We start from the raw sequence: 16,515 nt of genomic DNA on the forward strand, positions 1-16,515 counted from the left end.
AACATCAGAGAGACATTGGAAGGACCCGTGGTAGGTTGTCTGAGCATTTGGAAAAGGTTGGGAATGTTGCGGAAGGAGTGAACAACTGGCAAAGACTGAGACCATTGTGGCACCTGCGAGAGGTTGTCCAGAGGGTTGGGAGGTGGTTGGATATGTGTCGGGAATGTTGTGGAGGGAATTATGCCTGACATTAATGGGAAAACCCCAGGGATGGTCTATCCGCAGGAAGCTCTTACTGAATGCCGGAGCCTGGCTTGCCTGCAGGCAGCATCACATCAAACGTTCACGTGTTTATATGCGTGTTCTTGTTATTGTAAAGTCTCTGATCCATCAATCATGCAGGAAAAATACAGGACAAACCGTATTCATACATGCATACATCTATGCTGTCTCTGTGTCCCGGCATTGCGTACACTAAAGGAATTTCCTAGGCTTTTTAGCTAGATGGTGGTGGAAGTGGTGTTGCCACATTGAAACGTGGTCCGAGCTCTTTGATGCTTAACTCGCATAACTACTTACGCTGACAAACACCCCATAGACCGGTGAAGCTAGCTAGCGCTTGTGTCATAAGCTGCTTATTTAGCATCCTTCTCAGCAGATCAAGTGCTTTAGCTGGGGCGAACGAGACTATCAAGCCCTCACTGAAATCACAGGCACACTCTATATTTAGGAAATTATTATTTATCCCTTTGTCTTCTTGTACCATTTCTGAATCTCTGATTTAAATGTGCCCCCCACCCCTCACCGGTCTCTCATGGATATAGGGACTTCACACAGTCAAGCAACAGTGCTGGCAGATTTACATTTATACGATTTTCTGTATGTCTTACAAAAACCAGACAAAAGGCCCAACATGCTCTTCTTAGCAGACTTGTTAAAAAAAAATTATATCTCCATGCTTCCGTATTGTAGCTCAGTGTCAAATCCATAGAAATAGTCCTCATGTTTGATATCATTAAGCCTTTGTCAAACAGATTGACTCTCTTTCTTATGGAACAACAGAGCACAATGGCCCTGGACATCACAGAAGGCCACGTGGAGCGTGCAACCTTCCACACAGTCAACAGCTTTTCTCAACCATATTATTCCTCTGTCACAGAACAAGCACCAGTGGATGTGCTGTTATTTATGGGGCTTTGCCACATCATGGCAATATATATAATTGCTTCTCAAAAGCTGTAATTGTGTTCGTCTCTCATGTCCAGTGCCAAACCTCCGCACACTTGCCCTCTGTGTCTCCATGGAGATGGAGTGGCCATGCTTGATGAGGGACGTTGAAGTCATGAGGTTGCCCACACTGGAGAGGAGTGTGGGTATGTTGTGGTTGCTTTGTGTGTGTGTGTAGAAACTGTACTATACTATTTGACATTTGCAATGTTGGTTGTACAGTGCTGATTTTAAGGTACATGAATACATATTATTTGTGACTCATTTCTATTCTGAATAAAGCCTACAGTGGCAAGCTTTATTTGTGCTGATAACGTAAATGAAACAGTCTGTCAAACAATAGCTTCTATTGAATGGGTATAGGTCCTATGAGGGTGGAATTTCATAGAGGGCTGATTGATATGATTAGAGTTTATGCTGAGTTCGTCACTAGTCTTATGGCAATGTGATGTGGCAGCTTGAGTATGTTCGATCAATGGAGCACAGCTTATGAACATGACAGAGGCAGAGGTTACAGCCACTCACAACTTGTGTGTCAATCACACAGTCACACAGTCTGGCTAGAAACTGTCACACCATGAAATCCATTAAAACCAATTTAGTTCCTCCCCAAACGCCTCCCAGATATTTGAGCATTTCAATCAATAAGGATTGAGTTAGTAAATAGATTTTCAAAACTTTGGTCATCAAAGTTATTTCTAAACTGTTGTTTTCAACTCTGGTTGCCATTTGTCATTGTGTAAGAAATACAATATTTGATTGTAATTAAAGTGTATTATACTGTGTCCATTACTGTAGGGGGAAAAATTAAAGGATGGATTTGAGTCATCACAGCATTTTGTTATGTTACAGCCTTATTCTAAAATTTCTTCAATCTACACACAGTACTCCACAAGGACACAGCGAAAACTGTTCTTTATACATTTTTGCAACCCCCCCCCCCTCACATTTACACATGGGTGACATGTCATTCAGTTTAGCTAAAAATATGTGTATATATATATATATATATATATAAATGTATAATCATTGAGTTAATAAAGCTGCATACAAACATGGTCTCTTTTTTTGCTTTTTTGAGTAAAGCAGTTCCAAAATGCAGGTGTTTCAGCCCAGCTCAGTACTTTCTGTGGTGGTGGGGCAGACAGCAGAAAATACGGAGCGTAGGGGTTGGTAATGTTCTCTAGTTGTGCTGTGATTGGCTCAGTGTTCTGTCACTCATGGGGACACTACGTCACCGTAAAACCTACGGGTAGAGCTCGAATATTCAAGCCCCTTGGGTACTGCAATAGAGTTACATTAGAAGTGACCATCCAAGAAGGCTCAAGGTCATTGGCCACAGATAAAATGACGTCAAATGCTATATCTATATGCTATATCAAACGTAGCTTTGATTGGACTGATCATGTCAACATCATACAACATCAGCTAGCAAGCTAGACAAGCAGTCATCATCATGCATAAAGTCGGCAATCTACTGGCAAATCCTTTTCAATCCTTGTCACATGCAGACAAGATATAGATCAAATGTATCAGTGCTCATCAGCCATTGGACATAAACATTTCACAACAAGCTGGAAATCACAAATTTAACAATGAGTACTAAGGCGTCACTGCTGCCCCTGGTTCGATCCCAGGCTGTGTCACAGCCAGCTGTGACCGGGAGACCCATGATGCAGCACACAATTGGCCCAGCGTCGTCCAAGTTAGGGGAGGGTTTGGCCGATCGGGATGTCCTTGTCTCGTCCTGTTCTAGTGACTACTTGTGGTGGGCCGGGCTCCTGCAAACTAACTTTGGTTGCCCCACCAAGATTTACATGCTAAAATTACATCATTATTCAGACCCTTTACTCAGTACTTTGATGAAGCACCTTTGTGAGCGATTATAGCCTCAAGTCTTCTTGACACTACATGCTTGGCACACCTGTATTTGGGGAGTTTCTCCCATTCCTCTCTGCAGATCCTCGCAAGCTCTGTCAGTTGAGATGGGGAGCACAGCTATTTTCAGGTCTCTCGAGATGCTCAATCGGGTTCAAGTCTGGGCTCTGGCTGGGCCACTCAAGGACATTCAGAGACCGAAGCTACTCCTGCATTGTCTTGGCAGTGTGCTTTGGGTCATTGTCCTGTTGGAAGGTGAAACTTCGCCCCAGTCTGAGGTCCTGAGCGCTCTGGAGCAGGTTTACATCAAGGATCTCTCTGTACTTTTCTCTGTTCATCTTTCCCTCGATCCTGACTAGTCTCCCTGTCCCTGACCCTGAAAAACATCCCCACAGCATAATGCTGCCACCACCATGCTTCACTGTAGGGATGGTGCCAGGTTTCCTCCAGACGTGATGCTTGGCATTCATGCCAAAGAGTTAAATCGTGGTTTCATTAGACCAGAGAATCTTGTTTCTCTTGGTCTGAGAGTCCTTTAGTTGTCTTTTGGAAAACTCCAAACAGGCTTTCACGTGTCTTTTACTGAGGAGTGGCTTCCGTCTGGCCACTCTACCATGAAGGCCTGATTGGTGGAGTGCTGCAGAGATGTTTGTCCTTCTGGAAAGTTCTCCCATCTCCACAGAGGAACTCTAGAGCTCTGGCAGAGTGACCAGATCTATGCCTCGACACAATCCTGTCTTCCTTCGACCTCATGGCTTGGCTTTTGCTCTGACATGCATTCTCAACTGTGTATGCCTTTCCAGATCATGTCCAATCAAATTAATTTACCACAGGTAGACTCCAATCAAGTTGTAGAAACATCTCAAGAATGATCAATGGAAATGAGGTCATTTTCAAGTCTCATAGCAAAGGGTCTGAATACTTATGTAAATAAGGTATTTCTGTTTTTTTTATTTTAATACATTTGCAAAAGTGTCTTAACCTGTTTTCGCTTTGTCATGTTTTGGTATTTTCTGTAGATTGCTGTGGAACATTTTTAATTTAAGCAATTTTAGATTGAGGCTGTAACGTAACAAAATGTGGAAAAAGTCAAGGGGTCTGAATACTTTCTGAAGGCACAGTATACTGTACATGTGTGTGTTGTTCTAGTGGGTGTGTGTGTGTGTCCACAGTGTTCTCTGCTCTCTCGTCCATGTCAGATGTGTGATTGAATAGAACACTTGTCTCAGACAGGCTCATGGGAACTCCCTGACCCAGATCTGTCTCCTCCTCCCACCCAGCCGAGCAGCAGACAAACACACACACGCCTGAGATGTGGGTCATTGACAAGACGTTAGGTGAGGACTGTATGACCCAGGTCATACAGAGGGGCAGTGAACCGTCACTGTGGCATTCGCCTCTAGACAGGAGGCTGTTGGGAAACAAGGTTGGATCACACACACACACACACTCTTCTTTCCATGCTGTTTTGTGATTTCTGTGGTCTGAATGATAGAGAAGGACATACGATTTCTTCACCGGCTTTCGAAAGCTTTTAAAGTCAATACAACTTGTCTCAATGTAGTTCAATTTGTGTAGTTATTTTCACAAAGTCATTGCTCAAGTTACTCTTGAGAGGAAGCCTAGAACTTAACCCTCCAATAGAAAGACCAGGATTGACAGAGACAGTAGTAAGGAATGACTCTCATTGGTTGAAAGAACAGGATGAGACTTTGAGAGGAAACATTATTAACATTATAACAGTCAGTCCTTAGCAGATGATGCAAGACAATCCAAAACAGTTTGAGAGCTCAGTATCACCTTCATCCTTGTCATGAACATCATCATTATTCTGCAGTAGTATTCTACTTGTTTTTTTGTCTTAGTTCCTTCATATTTATATTTTCACTCCAGGGAATATGTTTACATTACCTTTTCATACATTGTGTACTTACCCCCAGTGCTTGGGTTCGCTCTTGATTACCATTGTTTCCACCATCATGCATATTTAACCCTAATTATATGTTATGAATATTTGATTGAAGGCATTATCAAAATTGTGTAAATGCATATCAATGTCCCTGCATATTCAATAAGTATCTATTGAATAAGGGTTATGTGTATGCATGTAAAAACTCTGTCTCACATGATTTAATGATAACTGGCTCTCCATTTATTTTGTATCTATTAATACAGTACATCCAGCCACAGCCCCATCCCCCCCCCCTCTCTCCAATCATGACTGCAAAAATCTACTCTGTAGCGTATGCTGCTTTATCTGCTGGGGCGTGTGACTGTACAGTGTGTGTGTGTGTGTGTGTTTGTGAATGTGTGTATATCTGCATGTGTGCACCTGATAAAATAAGCCTTCCCCTCCCTCCCTCCCTCCCTCCCTCCCTCCCTCCCTCTCCTTCCCTTCCTCCTTCACTTTCACTTTCCTGCCATGCGGGTGGAGAGAGAGAGTGATCGAGAGGGAGAAGGAGGAAGTGACCTATATAGGAAGCTGTCCCCAGCCCCATCCAGCTCCAGCTGCCTGCTGCATTTCAAGAAGAGGGCTCCTATGAATAACACAGAGGATGCCTCAACACCGCTGCCTTCAATAAACCCATCCTCAATGAGTGTTAATGACAGTGAGGCGCTGAGACAATCGAAGAGGATGTACGTGCGTGTGTGTGTGTGTCTGTGTGTATGAGGTGTGCGGTGGCACAGAGCAATGCCATTGCCCTGGGCAAAGGCAAGGTTGCCCTAGGTGATAAATGAAACTTTGAAAAGTACATGAAAGCTCTAGGAACCGCAGAGAACTGACAGCCATACCTAGTATGTATGGGAGACCTGGGGGTGTTATTGTGTGGAGAATACACTAATACATTTTTCAGGGGGGGTAGGGGGGTGTTTGTGAGTTTGACCGTGCCATGGCAGGAGTTTTTTTGGTTACAGTCAGTAGTAAATGCTGTGTATTTTGTTGGCTTACTTTCTTTTGGAAGCTGAACTTCCAGATAATATTCTCCCAGGCTACAATCATTCCAACCCAATCCCAGCCTACAGAGAGCTCCATATTGTGCGGTTCAGTCCCAGTGTGTTGGACATTGATGGATGCTCAGTCTCACCCTACCCAGAGACACCCACCCCGTAGGGGCCACAACTGGCACACACGAGTCACTGGCCTGACAGGCTGTCTGCCATATCCCTGGCTATGATGAACGGCCACAGCATGTCCACCATCATACCAGCCAGCCACAGCAAGCTCACACAACTTTTGGACCAACACTGAAGTATCAGTTCTGGTGATAGGCTAGGTATGAGGAGTAGGGACAACAACTGGGTTATCTGGAAAGTATGTAGATGTGGAGAATAGGTAGTGCCTGTTAGGTATTGTATACAGTCAGATTTGCAGGGTTAAATGATAGGTATACTGGAGCTATTTCAACAGGAGCCTGTATGTCTGTGTGTCTTTGTACACTGTGTGCATCTGGGCACATTTCTGTTGAGGTTTCTGTGCTGCATGATGTTCACTGTGCCAAAGACTGGGTTTTCATACAAGGTTCAGAGGACAGAATGATCTTACGACTGAGGCTCAGCCCACCGTACAGCACAGGCTTTGATAGATGTAGTAATATGAGATGCAGATTTATTTAGACTACTGAATATGGACTGCACATGTGCGTAGTGTTGCTGGTCTCAAGCATGCAGAGTTTATGGGGGATATTTAAATGGTAAATAATGGAAGTTGGGTCCATCTAGTTTGTGATCTAACAGTATCTCGGCTTTCCCCAAATAAGGAGGGTTTGTGACTGACAGCTTAGTTGAATGATTATTCAAATCAGAAAATGACTGAGAATTGGAATGGCAAAAGGGGCTAGGGGGAGGGGGTCATTTTAAATGCTCTGCTCAGGGGGAAGGCCTTGTTTCAGGCAGTAACATGTGAACAACATGAAAATTTGTCTTGATTTAGTAAACCACTGGTGTTGAGCAGGCATCACTGAGGATATGTCATGACGAGGGTCAGGGAGTTATTGATTAAATGTAATCATTTATAAGTAATCTGATTTTATAAAATGTAGCTGCAATCTACGTTACCAGCTAAAATATTGTAATCAGATTACAAATACATTTGGAAACTATATTACTTCTTGGATTACTTTTTATTTCAGAAAGTATGTCACATTAGAAAGATACATTATGAGACCTTTCTCTTTTCTCAATGATATTCAATTCAGCATTGAAGTTTAAGTTTGTTCCACCAGAGCGAGTCTGACCACAAGTCAGAGACCATTATGATGACACACCAAATGCATTAGATGGATCCTTTTGTCCTCTTCTAATGCCTAATAATGGGAAATAAATCCAACAGTAACTGAAAGTAATCAGACTACGTTACTGAGTTTCGGTAATCCAAAATGACCTTACTGATTATAATTTTGGATTGCACTACTGTAACGGATTACATTTAAAAAATAACCTATATATTCAATCTCTTCTTTTTACTGCTCTAACCGTGGAGCTGAATGTGGATACGATGGTGTTCTAATGTTAGTCGTCTCCTATGCAAATTGCATTGCCTTCCAAACACCATGGTAATTAGAGGATAGATGGAGATTGGAGTGTTTCTCATGGCTTACTGCCCACGCCATTTGCTCTGTCCCTATATCTTCGCTCTGTCTACACTCCTTTGCTCGCTCAGCCTCGTTCCTCAGCCTCGTTCCTCAGCCCCCCTCGCTCACTCAGCCTTTTGGATAAGAAAGGGAGGAAAAAGCCCTCCACCCTGTCAATCTCTGGGTGAATAGTTTGCTCACAGCACTCTGAAAATCTAGTCTGGTTAAAGCTGCTTGGTGCTGAGGAGATAAGACACACAGACTTAGAGTTCTCTCCCCTCCTCCCCTGAAGAACAGCGTATGTGATCAGCAGAAGCACCTACAATAGTCTACCATGTGACATGTCTATCTCCATTCGTCTCCAAGACTGTGGTCAGACTAGGGCTCGTTCACAATACATCCAGCTGCAGACACAGTAATAACTATAACCAGGGTCCACACTGAGCTGGGGAAAGTATGGAGATGAGTCACCAGACTGGTCAGGCAGACACAAGGTGGTAATGACTTTTAAACAAGCGGGACAACAGGATCTCACCAGCTGTGGATAGGCTACCCAATCCTTAACACCTGCGGAAATGGCAGCCAGACGCGAGTCATTAATCGTGTCTGTGACATTTACTCATATCCCCATAACAATGGCCACTATTTCACAACTTGGAGCGATGTTTTTATTCAGGCGTCCATATTGTTTTGTGTAGGTTTGAGAAGAAGTTTTACTTGACTGAGATGTTCGATGATTTAAGGCAGAAGTAAACAACTGGTAAGGAAAAGCTATTGATTGACTCCACTTTCTAAGGGCCTCTTTAAGATTCACAGGGACCTATAAACAGACATAAAGCTCCTATAGACAGTGCCTTGTTAACACTGCATACTAACTTGCTAATGGCTAATGATTTAGGGAACGCCCATAGTTATTTATCCCTCCTAAGTCTTCTTATTAAAAGCTGGACTTGGAACAAGAAGGACTCTCGTAAATTAGCTTTCAAAGAGGTAGGCCCTCCTATTTGGTGAGTGTACGCAGTCATAAAAGATGTGTGAATTTATCTCTATGTCAATGACTGTACGTTTTACCTGGCAATTGAGTGGTCCCCCACCTCTCACAGTAAGTGAATTCAACCTTTCTTTGAAGAACAAGTCAAAGTATTTTCAGAAGTGCATCTTCAATATTGGCAATCTCATCCACCTTTAACTCAGAATATGTTTCCTCATCTCCCACCATATGTAAAAGATTGGAGACATTAATGGTAGGCCCTGGACATAATGGGAAATGGTATCCCCCATACTGTTATGGATATTCCCATCCATTAGGCAATCTAAAATGACCCCTGCTTCTCCAGCGAAGGTGGTGTCCATTTGCAGCTTTTATCATGGACTGGGAACAGCAACAGCTCCCTCTACCACACACACACACACACACACACACACACACACTGTAATGATGTTCTGCTGGGCTGGATGACATGATGTGAGACCCCTTTATAGGGGAATGAGTAGTAATGGTAGAACACCACTCCAATGAGCTACACACATAACATCCAGTGTGGAGATGGCCACTGCTATCATACCATCGTTGACCTGTGCATGGTGGTTCTCTCACTATAATTGGACCAAGTCTGGGCTGCTTGCTGTAGTAATGGGTCACACTCCAACCCTTGACCCTATCCTCACACCCCATAGTAGTCATACTGGCATGCATTTGTGGTGATGCATGTGATGTTTCCTCCCTGGAGACTCACTGTATGTGCTGGAGGAAAGTGGGAGAGGTCAATGCAATGTGTTGACGTTCTCACTGCATCTCCCTGCTACTCCTGCTATTTAACCTCACCCTGCTCGGTGAACCAAGCCCAGGCCCGAATGGATGTTTTACTGGAATGCAGGATAGGAGCCTTTATAACAAGATCATAACGAGACATGGATCATTATGGGATATTCATTCAATTATCTTTTGATCTCAGATGACAACAGAGGACCCTTATAGCCCAGACAATAGCCTACATATACACTGCTCAAAAAAATAAAGGGAACACTTAAACAACACAATGTAACTAAGTCAATCACACTTCTGTGAAATCAAACTGTCCCCTTAGGAAGCAACACTGATTGACAATACATTTCACATGCTGTAGTGCAAATGGAATAGACAACAGGTGGAAATTATAGGCATTTAGCAAAACACCCCCAATAAAGGAGTGGTTCTGCAGGTGGGGACCACAGACCACTTCTCAGTTCCTATGCTTCCTGGCTGATGTTTTGGTCACTTTTGAATGCTGGCGGCGCTTTCACTCTAGTGGTAGCATGAGACGGAGTCTAAAACCCACACAAGTGGCTCAGGTAGTGCAGCTCATCCAGGATGGCACATCAATGCGAGATTTGGCAAGAAGGTTTGCTGTGTCTGTCAGCGTAGTGTCCAGAGCATGGAGGCGCTACCAGGAGACAGGCCAGTACATCAGGAGATGTGGAAGAGGCCGTAGGAGGGCAACAACCCAGCAGCAGGACCGCTACCTACGCCTTTGTGCAAGGAGAAGCAGGAGGAGCACTGCCAGAGCCCTGCAAAATGACCACCAGCAGGCCACAAATGTGCATGTGTCTGCTCAAACGGTCAGAAACAGACTCCGTGAGGGTGGTATGAGGGCCAGCCCAACACCGTACAGGACGTTTGGCATTTGCCAGAGAACACCAAGATTGGCAAATTCGCCACTGGCACCCTTTGCTCTTCACAGATGAAAGCAGGTTCACACTGAGTACATGTGACAGTCTGGAGACGCCGTGGAGAACCTTCTGCTGCATGCAACATCCTCCAGCATGACCGGTTTGGCAGTGGGTCAGTCATGGTGTAGGGTGGCATTTCTTTGGGGGGCCACACAGCCCTCCATGTGCTCGCCAGAGGTAGCCTGACTGCCATTAGGTACCGAGATGAGATCCTTAGACCCCTTGTGAGACCATATGCTGGTGCGGTTGGCCCTGTGTTCTTCCTAATGCAAGACAATGCTAGACCTCATGTGGCTGTAGTGTTGTCAGCGGTTCCTGCAAGAGGAAGGCATTGATGCTATGGACTGGCCCGCCCGTTCCCCAGACCTGAATCCAATTGAGCACATCTGGGACATCATGTCTCGCTCCATCCACCACCACAGACTGTGTTGCACCACAGACTGTCCAGGAGTTGGCGGATGCTTTAATCCAGGTCTGGGAGGAGATCCCTCAGGAGACCATCCGCCACCTCATCAGGAGCATGCCCAGGCGTTGTAGGTCATACAGGCACATGGAGGCCACACACACTACTGAGCCTCATTTTGACTTGTTTTAAGGACATTACATCAAAGTTGGATCAGCCTGTAGTGTGGTTTTCCACTTTAATTTTGAGTGTGACTCCAAATCCAGACCTCCATGGGTTGATAATTTTGATTTCCATTGATAATTTTTGTGTGATTTTGTTGTCAGCACATTCAACTATGTAAAGAAAAAAGCATTTAATAAGAATATTTCATTCATTCAGATCTAGGATGTGTTATTTTAGTGTTCCCTTTATTTTTTTGAGCAGTGTATATTCAATCTATGCATTCATTTATAATGACAGTTGAACATCCTGTGGCCTTGACAACGTTATACAGTATAACAATGCTATAAGCCAATGGGGAAAGACGAGCCCAAAGGCTATGGCATTCCTTAGCACCATACACTGACTCATAGAATGGATCTGAATGTACAATGATAAACGGATTAACCTTTTTAACTGGGAGGCACGGTATCATTCCTGCTCTTTCTGTCTCTCCGCAGTGATTCCTATGGGACTGTTGATCCTTCAGGCTCCGTATGTACACTAGCTACCTGATGGGACTGATATGGATGGCTGTAACATAGAGCATTGTATTGTTGTTTGTTCATCTGCTGTATCAGGTGTCATAGAAGGCCAATGGTTTAATCTGAGCCTCGGTAACACATAGGATTTAGCTGTCATTAGATGTGACTACTAGCTTCTTGTTTGACATAGAGACATAGAGGCTAGATATGTTCACCTGAAAAACACACGTTTTATCTGAATGGAAGCTACTGAGGCAGTTCCACATAATGTGTAGTAGTTATGATTCATGGTTCGTTGAGGCTGATAGTGGAAAATCATAATAATGTCACACACACACACACACACACACACCTCCTCCCACCCCCATGTGCGCCTGACTTTGTCGGAAAATGGTGGTGCAAACGCTGGGGGGTAAGTTTTCCTGCAATGCTGTGCTGTTTCTTAACAGGGGGAATCCATATTTATGAACAGAACACAGCTATTTTTCTTAGGTTTTGACACAATAAATGACACTGAAAAAGTGTTTTAGTGACTAGATTACTAATCTACTCCCTTCCTTCTATTTATTGACAGGTCTGAACCCCTACCAACCCTGTGACTGACAAACATCCTTCTCCTTCCACAATAATGTAGTAGAATTTTCAAATGTGAACTTTTGATTTATCTTTGAACAATTTTCTTTCTCAATACGACAGTGTTATCTGGAAGGGCATTGAACAAGAACTCTCAACTTGAAAAAGCAAAATGGAGTTTTGCTTTTAAATTTGGTCATTGATTATGTTCACATAAAAATAATGTTGCAAACATATGATAAATGCGGCCCCCGAATATGCAATAGAAATAATAACATGTAACTCCAGTAATATGGGTCATATTTCAACATGAACCCTGTCTCCTACCATTTCTTTCATAAAGGCTACTTCATACAACAACAATAATAATTGTGAGCTACTCATATACAGCCTGCATATTTTTTTCTTGTGTAGGCCTAATTTGATAAATAGAAACAAAGAACAGCACTACATACATAATGTAATTGAGTTTTGGTTCTTAAAACCAAACATTTGGAACAAAAAAATCATTTGACTGTACTCTACCTTGAGAATCTTTCCTTTTTACAAATATGTAGCCTGCAGCTAGGCTACCATAAATGATTGTCATTTTGAACAACAACCAAAGTGAGTGGGCTACGTATCTGACAACAAATTGTGAAGAAACAGAATAATCATGAAAAGTATGAGGAATAACAAAAGATGAATTTTAAAAAAGGCTATTCTCAACAAGCTCACCAATGGACCGTTCTGCTTTTCCTCCAACATGGACTTTTATTGGCGCCATTGTTTTGAAGCACTGTCACCATGAATTAGTTTGTTTTTAATTGACTTGTATATTTCATTTCCTCTACATCATATTATAACTCCTGACAAATGTAAATGCTTACTTTGTTAATATTGAAACACAGTAAATGCCAATGTAAAAGACTGTAACGGCATTCGTCTGTTGAAGGAGAGTCGGACCAAAATGCAGCGTGGTGGTTACTCATGTTCTTTAATGAAAAAATAGCGATACATGAAATAACTAAATAAATACAAAAACAACAAACGAAACGAGAAAACCTAATTACAGCCTATCTGGTGAACACTACACAGAGACAGGAACAATCACCCACAAAATACACAGTAAAACCCAGGCTACCTAAATATGGTTCCCAATCAGAGACAACGAGAATCACCTGACTCTGATTGAGAACCGCCTCAGGCAGCCATAGACTATGCTAGACACACCCCTAATCAGCCACAATCCCAATGCCTACAAAAACCCCAATACGACAACACAATAAACCCATGTCACACCCTGGCCTGAACAAATAATTAAAGAAAATACAAAATACTAAGACCAAGGCGTGACAAAGACAGCATACGTATTTGATTCAAAAAGGCTAGAAATGACTTATTTTGTCGATATGACTTACCAAGCCAAGCAGAGCTGTTTGTTTTATTGGGATACAAATGATCCTGTGCTTTTTAATTTGGTGCATAGGCACATACAGTACATGCTGTACACAGCTTGGCTACAGCTTGCATATGGGGCTACCCAGGACTGTTCGTTTTGTAACTAACAGTCATTCAACAGATATAATAATGTCATTTTAGGCCTACTGATCATTTCTCAATTGCGAGCTATCATTGACAGCCTGTGAGCTGCCGGACATGCAGGTTTGTGCAAAGATGCAACCTTTGGTAGTCTGATACTCAAGAGTCAGAGGCTGCCACATTACAGGCAAAGTAAGAACCACAATGAGAGCCCCACCTGTTTTGAGCCTCACCTGTTTAGCAAAAACATTATAAAAATAAAATACACATGGTTTTTGCTGTTTTGTTGCCTGTGTTGCACGTTATTTTGACATTAATACATGTCACATATCAGTTTAAAATCAACCTTTAAAAACAAATGTGTTGAGTTAATAAAGCCGCATACAAACATGATCTCTTTTTTGTTTGCTTGAGTAAAGCAGCTCAGAAATGCAGGTTTCACATGTGGAGGGTCAGCCAGCGGATAATACAGAGCATAGGGGTTGGTAATCGTCTCTATTTGTGCCATGATTGGCTCAGTGTTCTGTCACTCATGGGGACAACACGTCACCGCCAAATTTACAGGAAGAGCTTGAAAATTCAAGCCTCGGGTGCTGCCATAGATTTACATTAGAAGTGCCAATCCAAGAAGGCTCAAGGTCATAGGCCACAGATAAAATGACACAAAATATATCTAACGTAGCTTTGATTGGACTGGTGTCAACATGTCAACGTCATACTTTCAAAATCTTACCTAGCAAGCTGACAAGCAGTCATCATCATGAATCACATCAACAATCTACTGGCAAATCCTTTTCAAAAAGTCATATGAAGATAAATGATCGGCCATTGGACATAAACATCACACAACAAGTTCAACAATCAGTGGTTTGATGGAATCAGTGGCTAATTGCAAGTGTTGCAAAGCAATCACTATTTTGCTTCGCCTGCTATTCAGTGGAGAGGGTGTGTGGTACAAGTCTGGGATTAAGGGTATCTTTTCCAATCTTGAAAGAATAAACACTCAACACACAACACCATGGGCCAGAAAAGGTTGAATAGATTGGCCATGCTGTCAATCCAGCATGACATCTGCCGCGTTCAAAACGACTGTAAACTCGGAACTGGGGAATCTCAGACTTAAGTGAGTTCAAGATAACTGGGAACTCTGGAAAAAAATCTAGCTCTGACTGGGAAAATACATTTTGAACAGTCATCCAATTTGGAATTCCAAATCGGGAACTCTGGCCTCTTCCTAGAGCTGGGTTGCAGCTATGCTGTCACTGTGGGGCACTGCGGGGCACTACGGTAGTGTTTTAATTGTTTTATCAGAGTGACAGACAGGAGAAACAAGTGGACTAAAGTATTCCTTCCAGTGCAGGCTGAGGCTTGGGCCCAGGCTCCATGCTAGACAGTCAATTACAAGGAGTGGAATGGCCCTGGGGTAAACATATGGGAGGGAGATAACACTCTGCGCTTTGCAGAACCTTCCGGACAGACACTCTCTCTCACAGACCCTGCAACCCTTCAGCCTGCTATAACCTCTACTACACACAGGAGAGAGAGAGGAGGAGTGTGATGTGAATATTTGTATGAATAGAAATAGATATTCAGTGAATACTACAGAGACTGTATTGGGGATTTTATAAATCAATATTCAGCATTTGTAGCAGAATGGACAGTACATTATATTGCTTCTGACGGTCTTCTTGACCTTCAGTTTGCAGGGTTTGATAAGCTGGCTGTCTTGGTTCACATTCTGTGTTTTTAACCTTTTACTGCAGTGGTCACATAGAGTGATTCTTGGTAGTCTTAAACAAATTTACTTTGAAACAAAGGGGCTTAAAAAGAAGATACCTGTACCATGTCGGACATAGAGTAGACGTGTTCAATTTTGAGTTTGCATCCAAATATTACACTTTACATCACAGAAGAAATATAACACAACTATTTGACATTGAAACACAGTTGTATTTAAACATCTTTATTAATGATTTAATGCTAAAAATGATTAGTACATTCTACCCATGAGGTGAAAGAGGGCGCTTTAGGTCATTGACTGCTACACCGAGAAGGAAAACACAATCTTAGAGTGTTCTGTGTAAAGTGTGATGTAATAACCCATAATCAACACTCCCTCAACGTTTCCTCAACACTAATCCAGCCCCTCCTCCTGCTTCCCAGTTAGACTAATAAATAACAGGGCCATTACAGCAGGCTGTGTCTCCCACCGCTCCCGTGGGTCAAACATGGGGACTATGTGATGTGCTCACTGGTGGCCACAGTCTCAGCCAGCCCAGCAAATTAATTTACGGAACAATCTCAGGATCAATCACTTCACTTAGCCAATTACGAGATAGCGAGAAAGATGTCCATTACCATAAGGGCCAATCAATAGCCGGAGTCAGAGACACTTAATGTCTGCCCCTGTGCCACTAGGGGTTACATGGGTTCTAATGGAGGGGGGCGGGCTCACCGCTCTTCTTTGACGGACAGATAGACTGACCCGTCAGATAAATATGGTTACAGGATGTCAGTATTAAAAGGTTTCACCTTGAAGATTGTAAATGTGACAACCGTTGTGGTGGTGAGATGATCGCCATGGGAGTTTACTTTACTGCCTCAATCAGAAAATAGCGAAGCTCTTGTTTTAAATGTTTCACTTTCAGTTTTGTTTGATGTTTGTGGGTGTTTTTCAGGAGGCTGTACATCATGAATACTGGTTGTTGATACTTGTGACAGTTGATGTGGACAAGGAAATGGTTTAGGGATCCAGCACCTCTCTGGCCAGACAGACAGACAGTGGAAGGAGGGTTTCTCTTCTCGCCGCAGGTTATTGCCCTCTGTGCCCAGTTTTTCAAAAGTTATCTATCTGGATTTCGCATATCGGATAGGATTAAATAGAATGTATAGATTGGATGAATCAATTGATTGTATGGGGATTCTCGTTAGATTCATTGTATTTCTATTAATTTAATCATGTCCGAATAGATCATTTTTGAAAAACTGGTGCCCCGGGGTCCTTATT

The sequence above is a fragment of the Oncorhynchus tshawytscha genome, linkage group LG08 (assembly GCF_018296145.1).
Source record: "Oncorhynchus tshawytscha isolate Ot180627B linkage group LG08, Otsh_v2.0, whole genome shotgun sequence".
Taxonomy (NCBI): Eukaryota; Metazoa; Chordata; class Actinopteri; order Salmoniformes; family Salmonidae; genus Oncorhynchus; species Oncorhynchus tshawytscha.